This window comes from Tamandua tetradactyla, chromosome 25, assembly GCF_023851605.1.
Source record: "Tamandua tetradactyla isolate mTamTet1 chromosome 25, mTamTet1.pri, whole genome shotgun sequence".
Classification (NCBI taxonomy): Eukaryota; Metazoa; Chordata; class Mammalia; order Pilosa; family Myrmecophagidae; genus Tamandua; species Tamandua tetradactyla.
Window position 1 is genome coordinate 16,599,952 of NC_135351.1, and position 7,292 is coordinate 16,607,243.

A 7,292-nucleotide genomic window follows, 5' to 3' on the forward strand; every position below is an offset into this window, starting at 1 on the left:
TTGCGGATATTTTGTTGAATGGTATTAGCCAGAAACAAAAGGACAAAACTGTATGGTCTCACTAATATGACTATTGAGTGAACTTTAAGAGTTAAGGTTGGGAGCACAGGTTATCAGGAGATAGAGAATAGAGATTGGGCATTTGATGCTGAAGGAGTACAGAATGTTCAACAGGGTTGATGGTAAAAATTCAGAAATGGATAGTACAATACTATCTGATGGTAGTAGCACAATATTGTAAGTACACTGAATGAAGCTGAATGAAATGTATGGTTGAAAAGGAAGGCTAAGGGGACATGTGTGGATGCCAGAAGGAACGGTAGAAGATAAAGCTGTATAACTTAGCAAAACCTATTGTGGTCAAATGATGATGATTAAATGTACAAATGTAAGAATGTTTTTACATAAGGGAGAATAAATGAATGTCAAGATTGCAAGATACTGAAAACAGGATGGTATGTGAAAAAAACATAATCAGTGCAAACTAGAGTCTATCGTTAACAGTAACATTGTAATATGCTGGTAGTGAGTGTAGCAAAGGCAACATGCCAAGGCTAGATGTCAATAAAAGCAGGATATAAGGGAAGGATATAGGATTTTTGTGGTTGTTGTTTTCCCTTTTTATTTGATTTTATTTATTTATTTTTCCCTCTTCTCGTTCTTTAAAGAGGAAATGGAATTGTCCTCATATAGGTTGTAGGGGTGAATGCATAATTATGTGATTATATTGGGAACTATTAATCATTTACTTAGGATGGATCATATGGTATGTGAATAAAACTGTTTTAAAAAATAAGCAGAAAGATACAAGTGCTGGAGAAAATTTGGAGAGAGGGATGAACCTATTCACTGTAATAGGGAAGAAGAGTGGTGCAGCCCATCTGGAAGGCAGTGTAGTGGTTCACAGGAGGTTAAGCATAGGATTGCCATATGATCCTGCAATCTCATTGTTAGGGAAGAACTGAAAGGAGGAACAAAAATGGACATTAGCACAAATGGTGTTTATGGTGGCAGTATTCACGATTTGCAATGGATGGTGGTGGCCTAAGGGTACATGACTGATGAATGGAAGGGCCAACTGTGGCATACAAATATGATGAAATATTGAACGGCTGCAGGAAAGAATGAACTTGTGAGGCATGCAATTAAGTGAATGGAACTTGAAGACAGTATGTTGAGTGAAATAAGCAGAAATGAAAAGACAAACATTATAATACCTCACTAATATGGACTAACTATAACGTGCAAAATCTGAGAACGGTATCTGAAAGCATAGGTTATCAGGGGAAGGTTTATTGTAAAGGTCCATAGACTGTAAGCTCTTATAGCAGTCACGTCTATTCCTGAGTTATAACGGTTATTTCTAAATTCTGAGAAGCTGAACTCTTTGTGTATTACCTGTTCATTTCCAGGAACTTCGGACATCTGTGTGGCACCTGAGACTCAGAATTAGAGTTCTGTGGCTCTGAAAATCAGCTTTACCCCATACAGCAACTGTCAAAAACACTGACAAAGTGATCAGACTTCAATTGGAGATATGAATGAAGAAGAACTGGTTAGGAATAAGGTAAATCAGACTACAGGGTAAAGGATGATGTTGACTGTGTTTTCAAATTTCAATTTCAATTTCAATTTCAATTTCTAGTGTGAGACCGAAGAGATGTTTACTTGATGTAAAATTTATACTTTCTGCAGCATGTTACCGAATTCAACTTGTATGGTCAGTTTATTCGGACACCATCATTACATGGAAACTTGAATAGGGAGTGAGATCCTGTTGGTTTGTACAGGTTAGTATGATGCTCCAATACATTCCAGAGTAATCTGGGCAGAGAATAAAGAAGTATTTGCAAACCATCCTTGAGGAATTGGGGGGAAATGTGAAAATATTAAACTTCCTTACCTGGAGAATTCCTGATATTCTCACAAGCAGTGGAGACAACCAATTCAATAGGCTGAGCCCTCAATCTTAAGGCTTAGGAATGAAACTTATTCCTGTAAAGGAGAAGCTAAACCTACTTATAATTATGCCTAAATGTCACTTCAGAGAATCTCTTTTGTTGCTCGATGCGGCCTCTTTCTCTAAGCCAATTCAGCAGGCAAATTCATTGCCCTCCCAGCCCCCCGTAAGGAACATGATTCTCAGGCATGAGCCTGGACTCAGCACCGAGGGATTGAGAAAGGTTTCCTGAACAAAGGGGGAAGAAATATGAAACAAAATAAAGTTCAGTGGCTGAGAGATTTCAAATAGAGTCAAAAAGTCATTCTGGAGTTATTCTTATATATTATATAGATATTCCCCTTCAGTTCCTAGTGTATTAGATTAGCTAGAAGGAAATACCTGAAACTGTTGAACTTTATTCCAGTACCGTTGATTCTTGAAGATGATTGTATGCCTATAGAGCTTTTACAGTGTGACTGAGTGATTGTGAAAAATTGTGGCTGCCACTCCCTTTATCCAGCGTATGGACAAATAAGTCAAAAAAATTAGGATGAAAAATAAACAAATAATGGGGGGTTGGGGTATAAGATATTTTAGTGCTCATTTTTATTTTTATTCTTATTTTAATTTTTTTGGAGTAATGAAAATGTTCAACAATATATTGTGGTGATGAATGCACTGTAAACCCTTGATTGTACAATTTGGACGCTTACATGGTATGTGAATACATCTCAATAAAGTTGCATTAACAATGGATAAATTATGTATATTACACAATGGAATATTACATAACAAGGAGAAGGAACAAACTGTAACCACAAGCAACAATATGGACAAATCTGACAGGCATAATATTGAGCAAGAGAAGCCAGAAAAAAAAAGAGAAATTTCAAAAAACCGACAAAACTAATTGATGGTGATGGAAGTGAGAATGTGTCTTCTGTGGTGGGGAGGTGGGGGAGACTGGGAGAGAGAGCAAGGGGGAGCTTCTGGAGGGCTGGTCATATCGTTTCTTGATCTTGGTGCTGGTTGCATGAGTGTGTTTATTCCACAGAAATTTAACAAGGTGCATACTTACAATACTGTGCTTTTCTGTGACTTTTGTTAGGCTTCAGCATATATTTTTAAAATAAGGGTTGACCTTAGTTGCAACTTTTTTTAACAGTCCAACAATTTAGGGTGATATTAAATGGCCAACTATTTGCTCAAGAACTCAAAGCCTTCTCACACCTTTAGTAGTAATAAGTATCATTTGATGGAATGACAACTACGTATTAGGCTTTGTGTTGGGTGCTATACATCCATTATCCCCAGTCCTTAAACAAGCATCCCAAATGGGTAGCATTGACCTCGGTTCTTTGGGAGGTCTTCCCAGCTCACCAATACTGTGGCGGTATCCTGTGCGGGCGGGGCATGCCCACCTGTGAAGTCTCGGAGGCACCACATCAGACAATGTCCATTCAAGAGAGGTAAATTCGACTTGGGTCAGCTCATCGAACACTGTGAATGGGCACTCTGATGACTCGCAGTGTGGAACATCCTTCTCCCCCTTCAAGGCAAGGCTGAGATAATATTTGAGATGAATCTTGAAGAATGAGTTGGATTGTAAAGCATTTCTGTAGCCTTTAGTTTGGCACTTAATGATGTTCAGTATAGAGTTTTCTGGCTAATTGCTTTGGCTACATCAGTGTTTCTCAACCTCAACACTAATAACATTTGGAGCTGGATAATCCTATGCTGTGGGGCAGCTTTTCTGTGCATTGTAAAATGTTTAGAAGCATCCCTGGCCTCTAGCAACTGAGCGCCAGTGGCACCCTCCCGACCCCCAAGATATGTCACCCAAAATTTCTCCGTATTTTACACAAAATCACCCCTGGGTGAGACCACTGGTCTCTGTGTATGTGGTCCCTATAACTCAGCTGTAAGCTACATGTGGAAGGGAACATATATACCCTTTTATTTTCCAAATATTTATATAATGTACATCTTGATCATATAAATCCCTGTTACAAGATTCAAAATGCAATCATTGGCATTGTTATACTTCTACAGTTCTCATGCTTTCCTCAGAAAAAGCTTTGGGTGTTTTCTTCTAAAACTTTACATAAATGCAAAATATTTGTATGCAGCTTCTTATTGCTGGGTCTCTATTTCAGCTATTACTGTATTTCTGAATGCTAAATGGTGGCAGCAGTAAAACACAACCAGAATTAAGGTTGTTCTTGAGGATTGTTGATTTTTTTCCTTCTTAAGAATAATGGGAGACTTTTCACCTAGTAATAAATGCACTCTTGCAGGATGAAGCAATTCAGTTTAAGAAAAGGTATTTTCAGAAAACTCATAATCTGTAATGAACCTTACAAATTAAAAAATCTTAAGAATTTTTTATCCCAGATGAAGTGGCTCAGAAAACACGTTGCAGCAGACAGAGAGGAAGAGTCTTCCCTCTGCTTTGTCCCCCAAATAATTCATAGGTCGTGGCCAAGCATGCTTGGAATTGAGCATAATTGCTTCTGAGTGTAAGTGGATATTAGGGTTTTCAGGTGAATTGTTTGGGGGGAAATCTAGAGCAGTATCATAAGAGCTTGACTCTTCAAGTTTTCCTTAATGTGACATACAAATCCCATATTGCAGACCTCTGAGTGTCTTTTCTGCTCCCATAGCATAGACTGGGTGAGGCAGACATCCATGTCCTCCACCGCCTGTGGGGCTGCAGAAAGGACTGCAGCACTCTGCATCTTCAGATGTGACAGCAAGTCTGGAAGAAATGGTTCTTGGCTGTGGCTGTGCCACACTTGAGGCAGAGAGGACAAGCAGGGCCCTGCAGGTGTGTCTGCCAACTGGAAGAAAACATTCTGGGAAGTGGGAGTCCGCCAGTAAGCCAGCTTCTAAAACTAACCTGGAAGGAGGCCACAAACAATCCATCACCCCCTTGGGGACCAAGAGAACACCTTGCTTGAAAAGAAGGGGTCAGCAGAAGTGGGGAGGAGAGCCTGAAGACCAAAAAGTATATATTTGGGTCTCTCCCAGGGTTGGCACGGTAGCCCTTGGGGGACAGATGCTGGGAGAGTCTAAGGGCAAGGGGGAGGGAACACGTTATCACAACCGGGTGACTGCTGGGGCTGGAAAGGGGGCTGCATGACCAGAGATGCGACTTCAGACACCACAGGAGCTGCCCGCTCGCCCTCGGTCTCCTGTGGGTGCCTCTCTCTCGTCCCCACTTACGCCCCCTCTCCCATTAGCAGAAAGCACCAGGAAGCACAGCGCATGCAGGTAAGTCCCCCAAGCCACAAGGGCAGAGAAGAGCAGAGAGGGGACGCGGTGGGGGACCCAGGAGAGAAAAGACAGAACATGCCCGCACCTCCTCATCCCTGAGCCCGCCTGTGCAAAGGCTTGAGCTCAAGCCAGACGGTGCGTGAGCGCCAACCGCTTCTTTAACAGAGCCCAGGGGCCTCGGCCGTGCTTTCTCCAAAAAATGCATCCCCTCAGGGAGCACCGGCAGCTTGAGAGTTTCTCGTCCCGGGACTTGAGGGTCTTGACTTCTCAGGGGGTTCGCTCAGCGCCGCAGGGCCCTCCGGCCTGGCCTCACGTGACAAACAAGAGCTCCGTCTCTGCGCCTCACCTTTAGCAAGCACAAGTCGGGGCCAGCTCCGAGGGCTGTTTTTCTTCTTTTAACCCTTGGCTGCGTAGTCCCCGCTCCCCACCCCTCCTTTTTTTTTCCCCAAATTTAATTCACAAGGAAGAAGCAGCATAGAGCAAATCCCTTTCCGGACTGGCAGAGAGCATCGAGGTTGTCATAGGAGGCAAAAGTGGCAGCCCCAGCACCTCGGCAGGGAGCGCAGAGGGAAGTGCGCGACGCCCGCGGGGCTCAGGAAGGGCTTTCACCCCACGATCCGGAAAACACGGCAATCAGAAGTAAGCTGAAAGACAAAAAGCAACCTCCAAGGCCTGAAAAAAAAATACCCGCAATGGAGGGGACTCTTAAGGTCAAACCATAAAGACGGCAGCAGTCTGGGGCGCCCCCCCACCCCCACCCCGGCCCTTGGCCGAGTCAGCTAAGAGACCCGGGGAAGCCAAGCTTGAGTGACAACTGTTCAATAATTTGGCGTTCAGCAGGGGGACGGGCAGGTTAGAGCAAGAGTTTCACAGTATATATATATATTGTTTAAGTGATGAGAATGGAATTTATTTAAACTGTGAAAAGGCGGGGCTTTCTCCCTTCTTGTTTGACTTGTCACTCAGCTTTATATCCCAAGACACCTACTTAAGATTAGAATCCTGATATTGTTTGACAGGAAGAACTGCTGTCAAGTGGAGCACGATTTTACTAAATGCCAAGTCAGGACAAGGCCCATATTTAATGACTAGTGAGTCATAAATACACTGGGATATGGGAAAGGAATTGCTAGTGACCAAATCCATGTCTCTTGGCCTTGGTCTATGCAATTTATCCTTACTCACTGTCTTCACAAAGGGACCCTGGTAGCAGCCAGAGATACAGTGGAGAAAATGGCCAGAAAGGGCCCCATAAAAATCTCCAGTGGTGTCATAGCCGGGGCTACTCCACCACCAGTTCTGACCCATTGACCTGGCCACTCTGCCCTCATACCAGGAAGTCACCTTGGGCTCTCCCCTTCTCCCCACTCTCCCATATTCCAACAGTCGTCAGGTCCAGTTGAAAAGTCAATTTAAAAATATGCACTGTGCACCTATGATGTGCAAAGCCCCGTCTCAGCCCTGGAGATTTATAGCCATGGGACCTTATACTCCCATTGGGGAGACAATAATAAACATATATCCAAATAAGACCATTTCAGATTGTGTGTTAGACTGTTTTGTCTGCTAGGTCAAAGAAACTGGCTTCATTCCAGTCATGGAAAAGACTTCAAGGGTTATGCCCAATGGTTCAAAAAAAAAAATGTGATCAAGCACCTGGGATCATTCCATTGCTCAGCTCTGCCATCTTGTTTGGGCTTTATCCTAAGCCTAGAAGCAAGACAGCTATAATAGTACATTATCAAGGCCAGATGGAGGAGGATCTTCTTGCAGCTCTCAGAGGAGAAGGGAACTTTTATAGAAGCCCTCATAGGTCTCATTTGCTGGGATCAGGTCATCTGCCTATTGAGATCCTATAACTGGCAGGCAGATTGGGACTGCCCTCAGACAAAACAGACTGGAGTCTCTAGCCCCAAGCTGCATGTGGGAGGGATGAGATCCAAACAAAGTCAGAGTTCTGTTAAGAAGGAGGAAGAGGGAAACAAATGCTGGCTTGGCAGCAGAAGGTATGAGAACAACAAAAATAAGGGCATTTAAAAATAAAATGGAACAAGGACTCAATCCCCATTGGCCC